This window comes from Thalassophryne amazonica, chromosome 23 (assembly GCF_902500255.1).
Source record: "Thalassophryne amazonica chromosome 23, fThaAma1.1, whole genome shotgun sequence".
Classification (NCBI taxonomy): domain Eukaryota; kingdom Metazoa; phylum Chordata; class Actinopteri; order Batrachoidiformes; family Batrachoididae; genus Thalassophryne; species Thalassophryne amazonica.
This window is the reverse complement of record NC_047125.1, coordinates 19,432,957-19,448,978: the sequence shown is the minus strand read 5'-3', so window position 1 is coordinate 19,448,978 and position 16,022 is coordinate 19,432,957. Positions and strand designations below refer to the sequence as shown.

The following is a 16,022-nucleotide window of genomic DNA, read 5'->3' as shown; positions in this document are numbered from 1 at the left end:
CTCATTCCTTCACCAAGGCCATAAAATATCCTTTAAGGTGTAAACAAAATTCCAGTCCTTTGCCCAAATAAATACTTGTCAGCCAGATCTGGACCCATATCTGGATGTTGACAAAAGTACACTAGAGAATCACCGGATCCTGAACACTCACCTTTGATCGTGATCAAGACCATCATCTTAATCACGCTGTCCTGTGATTACGATTCTGATCTTTATTCCTGTTAACTCATCTATGATCACATTCTAAAGCTACAATTGTCATTGTTTAATTTTCACCCTGATTATTGAAATTTATTAAAACATTGTTAGCAATCAAAAATCGGATATGAATTGTGTAAAAGTGGTTTCATTTCGAACAAGTAGCACAACGTCTGAATTCCTCTGCTAAAAAGTGGTCCAGGGTTCACATTGAATGCTTTGCTGAAAACATTTCTTTGATTGCCACAAATGGGAATGAGAGAACTGAGACAGTATTGTTTTTAGAAGCATTTTACAAATTCCAGTGTGGAAGTTACTACAAGAGGGTCTTTGGATTTCTTAGCCGAGCCGACATTTTGGAGCTTATTGATGGTTAAATCCCAGAAGGTCATGTCTGGGAGCATATGCAGGCGCCACATAACCATGGAACCGCCTTTGGTCCTGGATGACAATCACCAAGGGAGACAACCGGTCCGTCACCTCTCAAAACTAACCATCTATCTGCAACAGCCAGGTGAAATGTGTGTCCTCCTGGACTTGTTCAGCCACTGGGCCCTCAGCACTGAGGCACAGGGTGTGCTGGGTCATGTCCAGAAAAACGCACCACATGGCCATGTCATAGCCAACATTCCTTCACAGTGAAGGTGATAGTTCTTATCTGAGTTCTCGTTTGATATATGGTCAATCTTCCAGTGGTACCCAACGATCCTCTGAAGACCTCATACCAAAGAAATCCAGTCATCACCTCAGGTCACCAGTTAGCATCAAAGTCTGACAACCCTCTAGTAAATCAGGAAGTTCCACAACCCTGAAGATTCATTTTCCTGCAAAGTTATCAGCATCTCCAAAATCCTCGTTCCGGCAGCTTTATTAATTCACTCGTGTCTTGCCAGATGTTTCACCAACTCAAAAGCCAAGAACCCAGAGACATGATCTCACTGCCAAGACAAGTGAATGTCTCTAAAAGTTCACTGTTTTCACCGCGCACCGATGCACTTCTGATGGCTAAGTCCAGGAAGTCATTAAAAGCCTAGATCTTAGCCTTGATCCAGGACAATCGCAAACCTGGACTCTCCACTTCCTCACTCATCTTTTCAAATGCGGCAATCAGCGGATCTTTTGATTCTGCAAGATTACACTGTCATCTGCGAAATCGAGGTCAGTCAACCTTTCCTCGCCAAAAAACACTAAAACTGCTTGTTTCAAAAATCCCAGAAGTCCCGAGGAAAGACAGCGTCCACAAAGAATTGTAACTTAATGAACTTTTTGAGTTTTCCTTCCAGAGCACTTAAATTTAAAGGGAAAAAAAATCTTGTGGGAGCATCATATGATCACATGATGCCTTGAAATCAGATGTGGTTGTACCGTGTTTGGCCTCACCTTTGAGTCGCGCTCTACGGGGCTTTCTTGGCATTCTAAATGGTTGTCTGCATTGACCGTTGATCAATCGGTTCATGAGCACAGAATACACGGGAAACATACTTTTTTGGGGGTTCATGGAACAATGTGGTATTAATCCCAGTGATACTTCCCAGATGCCTGCACTGGACACTGAATTGGGAGAAGCTGATATTTTAAGTACAGCGATACCACTTTACGCTTCCATGTAATACCAAAGTGATTTTTAAAAGATCAGACTCTGCGATGTTTTTTTTTTCTTTCTTTTCCTGATCAGCTTTATCAACCAGTAAAACTCGAGTGTCTTTCATCTTGTTTCATCAGATTTTTCTTCCCCTCCTTTGTAATTTTGTTCATCGTGTCAGAATTTTGGAAGCACTAAAGATGACAATAGAATGTCCAACCTTTAGATGATATCCATGTTCACATTCCAAAGCATTGTGCCAAATCCCACTATGCAAAAATAAATAAATAAAAATCACCCAACAACCCAGCATCTGGTGCTTGTATTCTCCCACAACATGCTCTTTGGATCAGTTTGCATCACATTTTAGTTTTGCTGGATCCAGAACCAAATCATGTTGAAAGGTGACCTGGCGAGTGTAGCACTGATGCTTCCAGATTTATGAGCCTGTAACACACAATGAAGATCCTGTGATGAAAACATTGTCTGGACGTGCAGCCTGGAGCCAAGATGTTTGTAGATTAAAGACAACTTGGTTGATATTACGTTGTCGGCAGTGAAAGGTCTGCTTTCTGTTGTGGTGAACGTCTGTAAAGGCGGTCTCTTTGATTTGTGCTGTTAAACTCGGCTTTGCGGTTCAGGCAAATGTGTGACAATGCAAAACAAAGAGGAAAGTCATTGGCAGAAGAAGCCGGATTTGCTGAGCGCCGTCTCACAAGCAAATTGGCTGGCGCGTGTGCGGTACAGAAGGTGCCAGGAAACAAGCTTGAGTGGATGAAAGTCAGAAATCCAAAAAGGGGTGCCACATTATTTTTTAGAAATGTCTACGCACGATGGGCATGAAGCCATTAAGGGTGACAACAATCTGACATTTCACCCCAATGACCTTGACATTTGCTCATATAATTGACTTCTGGCCGATGTTCCTGAGGCAGTTCTGTAATTCACAGAAGTGTGTGCTGCAAGGAACATCAAATTCCTACAAGGAACATCAAATTCCTTGGACTTGACTTTTGCCAAATGACAAAGGGATCAACCTTTGGCATACCACGTTTGGTAGAAATCAGCAAAAGGACCTGGGAAGGGTGTCGGCAACAGACAGGCAGGGAGACAGGCAGTGACTGACCTCCATCTTTGTGCCAAGTTGGGTCTTGTTTCCTCATATCTTCTGCAGATGGAATGGCCTGATGGAGTCATGAGGTTGTTGGACAGATATGTTTGGTGACAAGGATATCTTTGCGTGAAGATGAAGTTCCAGGACTTCTGAGCTCTGGTGCTTCCTGTATGAGCATGGGACTTGGTCATGACCCAGTGACCTAAGGCAAGGACAAAATGTCTGGTACTAAGTGTCTTTGACGGATTTTTGGGTACACCTGTATTTACTTTGCAGTTACTTTGGAACACTCCGATGAGGAGTATCACTTTTATTGTGACGGAACATCGCTATGACATTTTGTCTCTTGGCATGCAGGTGTCTCAGTGTTGTAGACCCCAGCGGTTGGAGAAGGCCAAAGGGACGCCCACCTTTCTCCGAGGTGCAACAGATAGATGGTTAGTTTTAAGCAGTGAGGTTGGATCAGTTGTCGCTTGTTATCTAAGACCCAGTGGAGTTCTGTGGTGGGGTGGATGCATCAGAGAGCACGCACTGGTACCATGTACAGCAAAAAACAAAAGCCAACATGGTCTGGACCTCATTCCTATTGACCACTGAAATTAAGCAACATTTTACTTTCCCAAAGCTTGCAAACTGTAATGTTAGGTTATGATTTGTGGCGCCCTGTGTTTTGCAGGTTGCACACAAGCAAATGTAGGCATCTCTCAATTTTCGTACTCGAGCTCCAGCCGCAAAGTCTGCATGACCTCATCGAGATGATTACACGGGACAAAGTGCAGCGCCGGAGCTTGTCTTTGACGCTGCGTCTCAGCGTAATGCCACAGATGATGGAGCGACGGGAGGCGGGGATGGAATTTGATGGGTAAAAAACGGGATGACGGAGAGGCTTTAAGGCCTGGCGCTGGTTTGCCCTTAATTGCGCCGCGGCACGCGACAATACAGGGCAATTAGGGGGGGGGCAGAGTGAAGCCCACCGAGATGAGCTCAGCCTCAGGCTCCTGTCTGGCGAATGAGCACAGACACAGCGGCTCGCAAGGCGCTGTAACTCATTTTCTTTACAGGTCGTGTTTGTCTGATTTTCCGTGTTTGCAAAAATGAGATTGACGGCGATCGGAAAGACAGAGAAAAGTATTTGTGTACGTCTATACCTGCTAAAGATTTTCAAATGTTTACGCCTGCCTGTGATATATGGAGATGTCTACTTGAGCTGTGGGTGGGAGCGAGGATTTATTTAAAAACCCTTTTATATTGTTTGTGATGCCAGAGGCTTTAGGGTTTGTGTAAACCCTGCTCACTCCAGATCAGTTGGACCACCCCAAACACTCCAGGCAGGTCTCATCAGTGCTTGTCCTTCTGCCTTATGACTTCCCAGACTCTATTCGTGTTTCCCCAAGGAACTGCGGAGGAGAAACTGATATTTTGAGCTGTTTTTCCTTGTGATGGTAACAGTAAAACTGTAGATGAGTGGCTGAGGGAGTGAGTGGGTGGGTTAGTCCATCCCAGCCAGCTTTGGCAAGCAGAAACTCAAAAAATACTATCATCTTTAACTTACTAAGTTAAAACAGCACATACTGATGACGCAATGACTGTGGTTCATGTTGCACCTGATAAATCGATAAAGCACCATTGCTTTAGATGTGACTGCCACCTGCTGGATGGTTGGTGGATGCTGGATTCTGGATGCCAGATGGATGAGTAGAAATTACAAGCTTCTGCAGTTGAACTTCCATGTGGCACGGAGTAAAACCAGAATTAAACACTGGGTAGAACATGTGGCTGAGAGTGATCCAGGAATATTTCATCAGCACTGCAAAGTAGTGGCAGCAAACGTGTGTTCAAAAATGTTTTCGAAACATTTGCAGCACACGTGTTGCGGAACATTATTGATGTTTGGTTCAGCAGTGTTCACCAGCAATCACATTGAAGATTGGTCTACCCTGCTGGAGACAATACTACAATTTTAGCAAATCCAAGCACACCATGAGATGTTACAGGTGCACGAAATGATTTATTGTCACAATATCTGTATTTTCAGGATCAAAAGTTACCTTCCCTTCTCAGCCACCCATCTCCCACCCGCCTTAATCCACATCCATATCAAACAGAAGGAACACCAGTTGGAGCCTTTTAACAGCGCTTTCTGTGGTAAAAGCCAAACATTTGTAGATCATAGTTCCACCACTTTCTTGTTCTGAGGCATTTTTTGCCTTTAAATTGGATTTTTTTGGATGATTTTCTGTTGTCAGCCATCTTGAAAAAAAATTCAACAGTGAGTGAGTCCTGATGTCTCTTTACAAACTGAGCAATGGGCGATGTAATCACATGCCCTAAACCTGCACATGGCCAGACCACAACTACAAACAAGGGACAGAAAAGCTCAGAGCACTGAGGAGAGGGAGTGTTGGTTGATTTTTTTTTTTTTTAGATTTTTTTTTTTTTAGAGAATACGGTTCTTCGCTGTTGCATTAATCAAATCAAATACATTTTATTTATATTGCACCAAATCACAACAACAGTCACCCCAAGGCGCTTTATATTGCAAGACAAAAGCCATACAATAATTACAGAAAAACCCCAACGGTCAAAACGACCCCCTGTGAGCAAGCACTTGGCGACAGTGGGAAGGAAAATCTTCCTTTTAACAGGAAGAAACCTCCAGCAGAACCAGGCTCAGGGAGGGGCAGTATTCTGCTGGGACTGGTTGGGGCTGAGGGAGAGAACCAGGAAAAAGACATGCTGTGGAGGGGAGCAGAGATCAATCACTAATGATTAAATGCAGAGTGGTGCATACAGAGCAAAAAGAGAAAGAAACACTCAGTGCATCATGGGAATGAATGAATTAATGAACAAAATGTCATTTAGGGCACCTTTAAATTACTTTAAAACATTTGGACATGAAGTGTTTTTTGGCCTTGGCTCAAGGAATGTGAAAAACACTACATTCTAGAACCGTCTTAGAATTTTGACATACGTATTTGAATCGACTCGGCCCAACTGTTGTCTTTTCAAATTGAAAAGCTACTGTTGTAATTCTAAGACAGAGACACAAGATGTCACTGTTGAGCTGTGAAGACTGCAATTAGAATTTTTGCAGGTGTTGAGTGTGTGTGTGTATTTTTCCCCTTTCCCTTTTCAAAATGTATATTTTTTGTGCTCTTGACTGCGAATAAGATCACTGAGAGTGACATTCCCAAAGCAGAACACTTGAAATAGATGCCACTTTGCAACTGTCACTCGGAAATCCTTCACTCAAAGTAACGGACAGCTTTCATGCAGTCAGTCATGTGTTTTGTAAAACATACTATGTGCGATCGAGTCTGTATATTTCGGACGGTGTTCCCATGCATTTTCCATGAGGTTGTGCTTGCTTTTGAACGTGAATGAATTCAGTGAATTCCCACCTTCATTCCGCCACTGCTTCCTTTTCCTCTGTCAGTTTTCCTGTGGCTGTGCTGCTACAAATGGTGCACGGGTAGAGTTCACTACAGTAGCATATTTTGACAGCTGTATGCCGGAGAACCCCTGGGAAAACGGGGTAGAGGAGTTTTATGTGAGAGCGGGATGGGATGGGGTGAACTGATCTGTTGCAGCGCTCTTCCTGTGTGGTTACATGCATCCAAAGTTTTTCTTTCCCTCTCCATCACCTGCAAGCTTTGACTCGACACTCACCTTTAAGGAGGACACGTGAGATTTCTTTAAAGTGTGCGATTCCTTGTGTTGTTTTGTGTCTTGTGAAAGAGAGAGAAGGGAAAAAACCTTGATCTATCCTCCAGATTCTAAAAATGGCCCAGGCCATCATTAGTTTTTGAAATATAATCTGGTCTATTCAAAGGTATGATGTCATATTTGGCACGTTCATGCTCCAGAAACATAGACGGAAAGTTCCATGTCTAAAAATCCACTGTCATCATTGTACGTATCCTTAAGCAACAAACATTTTCTTGGAAAGATCGTATTTCCGGTTATGTTATTTTCCAATATTTCTCTTGGACAATGTCGCAAGCATGACAATATTTAGTCACACTTACCGGGGTCAACACTAACGGTTAGCGTGACCATAGAGCCTAATGCTATTCACTAAGATGTAACTGCATATGCTAGCGTTTGCTGTGGTTTGAGTTTCCTTGGATATAGTATATTGATAATTTGACATGCCATCGTGCAGGCACAAATGTAGTTTTATCTGGACACTGTAATACGAAAGTTTGTTGTTTTTACTCCACAGTGTGCGATGCGTGCCTCTGTAACATGCCAAAAATATGTTTTGCCACGATAATGAACACAGCTGAACATTTGGTTTAACATGTATTTCATAACAGCTTATGCTATTTGAGACTGACACTGGTGTTCCGCAAGAGTAAGTCCTTGGACCTCTGCTTTTTAATTCATGCACCTTTATCAAATTTGACCTTGTTGGGCAATTCCAGAACCAATTTCTGTATGTGTGCCAAATTTGGTGCAGATCGGAGTTGAAAAACCTGTATTGGTCTGAACCTGACCCCAGTGATTGACTTATGGTACTTTTTTGTATCTTACCTGAGCAATTTCAGAACTCACCAACCACCTATTACATTTGGTGGACATCTGCATCAAAATCTAAATTTTGACCCAAAGACCTTGACATCTGCCAAAAGAATCTCTTTAAGAAGAATTCTGCTCTATTACATATTTGGCAGGGATCAGCAACAACAGAGTAACTTTGCCCAAATTAAAGTACAATATATAAAATAGTGTCTTCACTGCTCCCCAAATGGTTGGAATTATTAGTGCAGCACAATTTCTTCTTTATTTGGTGGCAGTGATGGTGGTTACATCATCTTTATCTATAATTCCCAGCTATTTTCTTAAACCATTATGGAGCCTCATCATTTTCCCTGGATTTGATTTGGGGACTTTGCACTCAGTGTATGATGTGACAAGTGCGCTAATCCTCCTGTTTGTTTGTTTTTTCCACCTTTCAATGGAGCCTTAAAAAGTTCTCAACTCTTGGACAAGGATTTTTATTTTTTGTAGTCATGTTTAATTTGAGGCTTTGGTGGGGAAAAAATACAGTATGTGTCTGTTAGGCTTACTGGTACAGTGTGGCTGCAGGACACAAATGCAGGATTCAGGTAACGATAAAGCAGGGTTTAATAAATGTTCAAGCAGGATCCAAAGCATGAGGCAGAGACAGGGTCAAAAACAGGCAGACAGTCAAAAACACAGGTAGGCTTAACAAGGAAAAAATGCTCAGAGAAAAAGTGGTCAAAGTTGAAAGGCGTGTTTTCAATAGACCATGTGTGTGGAATGATCTGGAAAGGGGTGTGGCAAGCAGGAGAGAGGACAGGAAGGAAACGCCCTTCACCATGCATGAGACAGCAGACAAGAAAAGCCCCTTCATCAAAACACCAAGCAAACATAACAGTGACAAAAACACCCTGGCAGAGCCAAAATAAAGTAAAAACACACTCCCCCCACACACCCCAATCATGACAGTGTCCCTTGGGCCATATTTGGAACATACCACTGACTGTTCTGTAGTTGATATGGCAGTGTTTTTGTTTTTTAAAAGAAGAGCAGGATGGTTGATGTGTGAGCTCTCTTGACAGTCTGTGACCTTCTCAGCGGGTTTCACTATATTGGCTATGGCTGTAACTGTCGGCTCTTTACGTCATATGTGGCGGAACTAGGTTGTCACTTTTCAAAGACTGCTTGTGAAGCAGCTGATGTTTGAAATCTTCTTTTTTTCCCCCACTAACAAAGGATAAAACAGGTGCATCCTTCATAGCGATTTTTTTCTCCCGAAACAGAATTGTTAGTACATTAAAAAAAAAAAAAAAAAAAGACTGTGTGTACAGTTGTAACTCAGTAATATTTGAATGTCATAAACAAAGCTACATCATGGAGAAAAATGTCGTATTTCAAAAAATTCTCACCTCTTTTTGTGAAATATCATTTACAAGTATATTGTTTACATTACTCTTAAAATGGTCAGAATTAATTGCATATTTAGAATTTTAAAAAGTAATATCTCCTTTTTTTTTTTTTTTTACCCAATTTGAAATTCATAGCACTGAGTCAAGAAGTTATTTCTAAAATTGGCTCCATGTTTGAGCTAGCCGGTGTGAGCTAACTTTTTGTAAACAGTGAGATTGAATGATCATAAAAACTCAGAAAAATTATATATTGATATTGTATTTTCCAGTTATTACTCTGCTGTTTCGTGAATCCAACTCTACTGTTGAGCTTTTTTCAAAAATGATTATGAAAGTCTAATGTGCAAAAAATGAAAAATTTGTCTTTTTTTTGTTGAGGCATTGTTCATTGTTCATGTTTGATTTGTGTTAGTAATTTAATAGTGAGCGACATCATGAGCGTTTAGACTGTGAACGAGCCGCATGGATTTTTGTTTTTTTTTTTACCATTTGATGATTTCATTTTAACACTGTGTAGATGATGCTAACAGTTAGCATAGCCTGCAGTTAGCATAAATGCACAACCTCAGTACCGTTGGTGTTTTCTTTAATACAGCCTGTCTGTTGTGAAAGTGTAGGAACACGGACCCACAACAGGGGGCGACAATGAACGGACAATGGAGGAATCAAATAACACTGTTTTTACTGTTGTGAAAAAAGGGCACAACAAATACAACTGATAACAATAGAGAGATTAAGTCTAATTCAAAGGTGTCGTGTGGGCAGGCTCGACGATAGGAGACGTCTGTCCAAGTCGAACCGGAACCAACCCGATCTCCTCCGCCACCGGACCCCGGGGATACTGGAGCCGCCAAGTCCCGAATTCCCAGGTGGCCACTGCCTCCGCTCGCCGGATCCGGTACTGCTGGCAGGAAACAGAAACAGTCAGGTGTGGATGCGGCTGCACCCAGCAACATGGAGGGTGGAGAGTCCACCTCCACCTCTCGTCAACAACAATCAAGAATGTGCAGAGTAAGCAGTTATCTCTCAGGGGGAAAAGGAGTGCAGTCCTAGCTCCCAGTCACCAGCTCCTGCGGTCCAGAGATTAACAGGTACTCCTGCAAAAACACGTACAGAACAATACTCACGAACGGCTGAGAGTCGTTACCTCTTAGGTATGGCGATATCTCGGCAAATGAGGTGGAGATGCCGTCCTGCTGATATACCTCCGTATTGATTGGGATCAGCTGTCTCTAGTGATGGATGACAGCTGTCGTCCTGGCTGCTCCTGTGAGGCGGCAGCGCCCTCTGGTGCCTGGAGCCCGCACTCCAGGCAGGGCGCCCTCTAGTGGTGGTGGGCCAGCAGTACCTCCTCTTCAGCGGCCCACACAACACTGTCAAAAGCTGAATGCGCCATTCTAACAGTTTAAAAATTGAGTGGATGGATGGACTCTAGCTGGCTCGCAGTAGTGCATAAATACTTAAGCAGACGCCGTGCGTCTTTCTGGAGCGTGGTTGCATCTTCGATGTGTTTCTGAGCTGAGTACAGAAGCATATGTGCGAGGAATCCTTGATGGCAAAACTGTATTGTTCCAGGCTGATGGATTGTTTCCTCTCTCTAAATGTGGGCGCGACAGGAAAAAACCCAGTAGATGACGTGTGACGCTTCAAAGAACCATCGGTAGTCCCGCTACTGTGAGACGTTGCAGACCTCGCGGTATTGCATTCTGCCGATTTTCTTGGATGTTTGATGGACTTTTGTTTTAAGAGCAAAAAAAAAGACTTGAGGTTCAGCCTGAAGATGAAATTTGAAATTAATTTAAAATTGTTTATATCGTAGTGTAAAAAAGCCAACATCAGGAAATGAGTAATTGAGCAATATTTTGCAGAAAATGTAATTTCATGCACATACATCAGTGATTTTCTGGATTTCTCACACAGGGAATTGGAGCTGTGTGCTTGAGGTGTCATCCATTTTGCCCTAATAGTTTCCATACTTGTAGGTCACGCACAGGTCACAGCGAGGAAGGTCCAAACGCCCCTGAGCGATCCTTGTTGTTGAAAAATGCCCGATTTCAAACGATGCGCCAAAGGTTCAAACCTGCCTTGTCCATCTTTGTTGCGGTGCTATCACTTTGGGTGATGGGCATCGAGCCAAAAACAACACACAGTACATTTTCAAAAATACAAAACACATGTTAATGTGATTCAGTTTTCGGGTAAAAAAAAAAAAAAACTACGTGCTGATACATCGGGAAGCTGCCGTGTATGTGACTTCCGCTCAGAAATGCTTGTTGTTAACGAAGAATCCTGTTTAGTGTCGAGAATTCAAGTTCATCTCTGTTGTGTAGCTCATTCAAGTAAGATATTGTTGCAGTGCTCAATTATTTCTGTGATTTGTCTTCTGATACTGACACCATAAGTGTTTTCAGCAAACTGATTTCAAATAGCTTTTGTTCACTATGCAGAGGTAAAAGTGTTGTATTGCACATCAGTCTTTAAGTTGTATGTGGGTGTTAGGCGTTGTCATGGCAATCCCTCGGTAGTGATTGTTTCCTGGATGGGATAGAGTTGGTTGATTTGGAAGGAAATATAATTATAGTTTAAGCAAATGAAGTTTTAACAAATGGGTTGGTCAGAAACCAGTTTACTGACCTTGTAGAAGCTGCACCATTCATTCAAATCAAAAGCACACAACAGAACTTTGGTCATTTTCTTGTTCACACTCCTCCTGTGAGTTGAGCTGGAGTCTGTGGTGGTGTCATGCTGCGTTCACACCGGACGCCACGTGAGCGACAGCGGCGAGAGGTTTCCATGTAATCCCTATGGAAGGATGTGTTGTGGCACCACAAAAGTTCAAACCACGCAATGCGACACAATGGACGCAAATCAAACGACATGAATAAAGCGATTTTGAGGGATTGGCGCGTTTGTGGCACGATATCACGTCGCATCGCGTCGCATCGCCCTCTTCCCCAAGTTGAAAAATCTGAACTTTTTCATCTTGTCACGCCGCGATGACCAGTCAGGGACTGGATATGTAGTGACGTGGAGCTGTCTGGAGTTTATACTTGATGTGGACATGTCCTGTCTCTGGCAATCAGCCTGTGAGCAGGACTTATGTCCCTTTTGTCCTTTATTTATTTAACACAATTATGAAAGAGTTGGAGAGGAGAGTGATGAACTGCAGCAGCAGCAGCCAGTTTTTTTCACGTGTGCGCAAACGAATCGTCCATGAAGATAATTTTATTAACTACACAGATGTATAATAAAACAAATGGTGACTGGTTTATAACACAATTATGACAGCGTTAGAGAGGAGAGCGATGAACTGCAGCAGCAGCCAGTTTTTTTTTCACATCTGCGTGTGAACAAATCGTCCGTGAAGATAATTTTATTAACTACACAGATGTATAATAAAACAAATGGTAACTGGTTTATAACACAATTATGATAGAGTTGGAGAGGAGAGCGAGGAACTGCAGCAAGAGCCAGTTTTTTTTTTTTTTTTTGTTCACATGTGCGCATGGCCGCGTACGAATGGGACTGGAGGTCCTCAAACTGGGTCCTGGAGAGGCGGAAGTACCGCTGAAAGCGGCTGTCATCCAAACGCAGCTCCTGCAGCAAATGATGAATTTGTGGCGTCCGGTGTGAACGCGGCTCAAGCAGAGCGACACACCGGGCAATGGTGGTGCGTCCATCACTAGGCGGGGGATGTGAATTTGTGGCGTTGCGTGGCGTCCTTTGGAGAAAAATGGAAGTCTCATGGCATCTTCTTCATCTTGACTACAATTGACAGATGTTCGAACAGGCGCCACTGACTTGTCATATGTGTCACCAGACATAAGTTCCAATCTTAGGGAACAGCAGTTATGCCTCATGTGCTGCTCAGAACTCTTCAGACATTTTTTTTAGAGCCTGTGCAGTCATGTGACCATGTTTGCCACAGCCGCCATGTTGGTTGGCCAAACAAATGGTGGATCCACTTGCTGAATGCTAACACGGGCTTACTGCTGCCAGAACACAAAGCACAAGCACAAATCCGCCCCTCCATTCAATATGTTGAGCACTTAAATGGTGAAGCTGAGGCACAGTACGCGCAGGTCCATAACTATTTGGACAGTGACACAGTTTTTGTACACCACTGCGATGGAGTTGACATATACCTGTCAAGATGTGTTTGCAATGTAGACTTTCATCTTTAATTCAAGGCATGAAAGAAAATATGGCATGAACCATTTCGGAATTACAGCCATTTGGCGACTTAGCCTCAATATTGTCAGAGCTCATAAGTAATTGGACAAATTATTTTCTAAAAAAAGTACATCTTCCCTTTTACAGCCAGTTTTCTTGGGGCAAATCAAGAAATTGAAACATGACCCTTTGTGAAGTCAGTGAATATGTCTTGGACTTCATTTATGGCACGAACTGGCAGATGCTACCAGGGCAGAGGTCACCATTTTTTCTTGTGAAGAATTAAACACAACACTAATGTATTTGGAATGCCCATCCACAACAAATTTGTTTCTATGGGAAACCAAACAAACGTTACATCCCTCCAAATGGCTTGATGTTATCTTCACAGACCACTGTGAGTTTGGAGCTCAACATGAGAAACTTGCCATTCAAAGTCTTTGCACAGACAGCAGTAGCTTGCGATCAGACCACCCACAGTTAAGGGTTAACTGACATCCAGGTCTATCACCTGATCCACCCTTAACCGAAAACATTTGGCAGCTAAGAAAGTAATCACTTCTCTAGGGTCCTTTTGGTCATTTTGTTCTGCTCAGTTGGGGTCAACCAGGTTTCAGATTGTACAGAAAATAAGCCTTTAGGAAATACCTGCACGCTGTTCTGGCTGTAATGACAAGATGTTCGGGCGACTTGGTCTCCATATGAGCTTGAGACTCCATAAATAAACTGTGGTACTTTGTGTCTGGTTGATTCAGATCTACATGAAGGTCCCACACTCTCCATTTTCTTCCAGCCCACCTTGGCAGCTTAATGGAGCCCACTCCAGTGACTTTACACAGCTAATTTATGTCTTTCCCCTTCTGTCAAAACCTCCTTAAAACACTACAGTGGTCGCGGTTGGGTTAAGGATGGAGGCAAGCGAAGGGAGAGTTGGCGTTGTGGGACCCCAGTGGCTTTGAAACACATGAGTTCTCCGACAAGTGCTGATTTGGAAAGCGATGTGCCGGGAATGTATGAGCGCCGTTTCAGGAAGCAGTAAATGTCACTAAGTGCCCCGTTCCTCCTCCGCTGTGTTGGCTACATGTGGAGTTTTCGGCTTGCTCAGGTGGGATCAGCTTGTGGTTACTGGCTTATTCTTAACAACTCCGTAAAAACGACAATAAATTGTCACACGTTTTTAGTTGCTAAAGTGAGCAGGAAGGTCTTTGCTTGAGAAAAGATCTGTTTTGAGATTGACGATCGCGTTAATCCGTGGTATGTTATTGTTAATGCCCCTCCGCGGAGTCTTCGGCTCATCTTTTACGGAGGATGTAAATACGTATAAAAATATTCATTGTAAATTGTGAGTCTAACGAAATGTTCCAAACCATACATTGTTGACAAGACTTTAAAATGTGACACCCATTCTGAGAAACAAATCACTTAGTTTTGGTTCATGCTGTAATGTGTTCTGGGACCAATATCGAGGCAGAACAAATGTCTTCGTATGGAGAACCGCGGGGAGTTCAACTGCATTCTGCCAGAGGTTCAGTTGTTTAATGCCAGCAGCGATGGGCCAGGAAAAGGTCAATTTGGCATTCCTGGCTTCACTTTGAGAACTGCGTTCTGCGCTTCTCTTTCTCCCACCCCAACTATGATACATTGTCCTCAAATGGTGCCTTTGTGGTCGTGTAAATCTTTAGTCTTCATTTTACCACCAAATACTCAGACTGAGTACTACTGTTACACACAGATGTAACACACCAATGCATTTAAACACTTTAATTTACGACTCAAGTAGTAAACTAGGAGGCATTCTGACACACCTTCCACCTTATACCTTTAAACAATATTAACCCAAGTCATATTCCAACCTGTAAACCTATAAACCACCCATAGCTACCTGAGTTTAATGTTATTTTACTCCTTTGAATGTTAAATATATACTGTAGGTATAAAACTGTTTGTCAACATTAAAATTATAAATATGTATGAGGTGTTTTTTATTTATGTATTTTTAATCTATATCAAGGAGGTTATATTTCAGTTGTTTTTTTAGAAGGATATCTCAAAAGTGCAGTACATTAATGTATTTTAACCAAATGTTACAGGGACGTTGTCATTGGGGCAATGAAGAGTTTTCGGACCAAGGGTTGACCTTGCCTTTGATCTTTAGTTTGTGAGTGTGTAGATCTTGGGCTCTGATTCCTATGAATCTGATCACCAGTCTTAGGCTCTGGTCTTTGATCTGGATGGCTTAACTTCGGCGTCTTTCTTTTAGTCAGAATAAAAAAATTAGGATCAAAGTGCAGACCATATTTATCGTTGAAATAGTCAAAGGTCAATGATCAGGATCAAAGATTTGTGACCGTGATCAAAATTCAGCAATCAGGTTTCAAACTGTCTGATCAAGAACTCATGAAATTTTGTAGTCATACCCAACTTTCAACACTCATGATCAAAGTTTAGTGGCCTGGATCAAAGGTGACTGATAAGGAACAAAGATAAGGATCACAGGTCCCCAGTCAAACACAAAGGTTAGAAACCTTTATACTTAGGTCCTGATTGCAGTCATGATTTGGATCTTGTGGACACAAAGGTTTTTCAGACTGGGTTGGTCCCCCAGAGTCCACAAAGGGCTACAATATGGTTAAGGCTAAATTTCAACATAATAGCAGTTATGCACTCTCTGCCCTTCTTGTTTGTTTTTGTTGTTGATGTCTGTGAATTATTTAATTTGAAATGTACAAAAATGCAGGGAAAAAAAATCCCCATTAAATAATGTTGAAGAAAGTACAAACAAGTGCCTGCAACTGCCTATGAATCCAGGTCCTCACCAAAATTTTAATGGGTCTTTCTTAGCATTTCTACCAACTTTCTTGAAAAATCGTCGCTAGGATTTTGAGCACTCCTCGGGACAAACAAACAGAAACAAACAGTATGCATGGAAAAGGTTAATACTTCCTCTGCGGAGGGATTGAGATCAAAACTTTGGTGGCTCCAGATGTAGCATGGTGGAGGTTAAGGGAAAACGATGACGAGAGCATCAGCCATGAGATTG

General features: G+C 42.4%; 1 protein-coding gene across 5 annotated transcripts in view; it reads left to right on the top strand.

The window, feature by feature from the left end:
• Window positions 1-16,022, top strand: part of adamtsl3 (ADAMTS-like 3) — a 128,115-nt gene that overhangs the window by 64,521 nt on the left and 47,572 nt on the right. The window lies entirely within an intron of this gene.